General features: G+C 38.5%; 1 non-coding gene across 1 annotated transcript; it reads right to left on the reverse strand.

Moving 5' to 3' along the window:
- Window positions 1–458: 458 nt before the first annotated feature.
- On the reverse strand, window positions 459–616 carry LOC115868938. Its single transcript, XR_004045895.1, has one exon. It is a non-coding gene; the product is annotated as a U1 spliceosomal RNA (small nuclear RNA).
- Window positions 617–1,943: the final 1,327 nt, after the last annotated feature.

Consider the following 1,943-nt stretch of genomic DNA (forward strand, 5'->3'; position numbering starts at 1 on the left):
AAAAAAATATATATATATATATACTAACAACAACAACAAAAAGCAGCTACCGTGTTGAAAGCAGCAGTATTGGAGGTAAAATAACACTTCATGAATTATAATTACTGGATAAATATAAAATCATGTACTGTAAAATCAACTACTGCAAAAAAAGCCTATACCATGGGAACTTAATCTGGATGCTGACCAGTCGTTTTATATTCAGCTGTGAGTGATGTGACTACTGCCCCCTTGTGATAGTAACAGGTATGTGAAAAAAAATGGTAAGTCCTAGGACACTTTAATGAACTGTATTGACTGAACTATGCCATGTATCATCTTCTGTGTTATTAAAGCTATTGTTATATCTTATTTTCATTAGAAAACCATCCCATGATAATGGATCATGTAGAGAAGAACGTTAAGAAATGAAAATATAGTGAGGATTCCCACTCCCCTACCCCCCCACCCCCGCTAGGGTAGAGCGCGCAAGTAGTCTCCGACTACCACAAATTATGCAATCGAGTTTCCCACATTTGGGGAAATCGCAGGGGTCAGCACATCTGGAGTGCAATGGATAAGCCTTCCCCTGGGTGAACCACCTTCGCGATCATGGTATCCCCCGCCAGGTAAGTATTGAGGATTTTTTACAGTATGGTCTTTTTGGTAGCGAGCATCTAAGCTTTGCCGGCAAGGATACCAACTATTTTAGAAGCAAAGCTTATGGACTCAAGAAAGCCAGACTTGACACAGTGGCAAGTACCACCAACAAAACATAGCAGCCATTGAAGCTTCATATTCGGTGGTACTCAGAATCGCCAGAGCTATGGAACCTGCTGCATTGCTGAGGATTTACTGTTGCCAGTGGCCAAAGACATTCTTAGAGTTATGATCGGAGACAAATTTGTTATGAAATTGAGTGCAATTTCCTTATCTAACGATGCTGTCTGAAGAATAGATGACATGTCTGCTGATATTCTTGATCAGGTAACCCAGGAAATTAAATCTGCTCCACTTCCAATATTTAGCATTCAGATTGATGGATCTATAGACATTGCAAACTGTTCAGTTACTGGTTTACATGAGGTGTATTAATGATGGCGACTTTAAAGATGAGTTTCTTTTTTGCAAACCTCTTGAACAGACAACTACTACATGTGATATATTTGACACAGTTGGTTCATTTCTGAAAGGGCATAAGAACTCATGGGAAAAGATTTATGGTGCTTGTACAGATGGTGCTCCAGCTATGCTAGGATGGTGATCTGGATTTCAATGTTTGGTACTGAATGAGTCACCAAAAGTCATCGGGACTCACTGTATGATTCATTGGCAAATATTAGCAATGAAGACGCTGCCACAAGAGTTACAAGAAGTAATGAAAAGCGTCATAAGTTCTGTCATTTTGTAAAGGCGAGCACTTTAAACAGTCGACTGTTTATGCAACTGTGCAATGAGTTAGATGCCCCAAATAATGCTCTACCATCTCACACTGAAGTGAGATGGTTGTAGAGAGGAAAAACTTTAAAACATGTTTTTGAACTTCGTGATGAACTCAAAACGTTTTTTAATCAGAAAGCAAGACCGCAGTTCGAAACACTTTTCAGTGTTAAAAGTGAATTGCAGAAAATAGCTTACTTGGTTGACATCTTTGCCATCTTGAATGAGTTATATCACTGCAAGGCCCAAATGCAACATGCCTCAATTTGCCTGAAAAGATCTGATCATTCCAAATGAGACTTCAGCTTTGGTAAAAAAAAAAAAATTGGATGAAATAAAATTTACATGTTGCCTATCTTATCTGCTTTCTTTGTGGAACATGACATTGAACCAAACAAAAGGATTACATGGATAATTTATGTGAAAGAACACTTGCACATGCTTGCAGACGAAATTTCATCATACTTTCCAAATCTACCTGACACCTCATTTGCACTTGCTGAAGCCCATTCACAGTCAAAGTT

Source organism: Echinops telfairi, unplaced genomic scaffold, assembly GCF_000313985.2.
Source record: "Echinops telfairi isolate 266 unplaced genomic scaffold, ASM31398v2 ScPeMD7_18;HRSCAF=68, whole genome shotgun sequence".
NCBI classification, from domain to species: domain Eukaryota; kingdom Metazoa; phylum Chordata; class Mammalia; order Afrosoricida; family Tenrecidae; genus Echinops; species Echinops telfairi.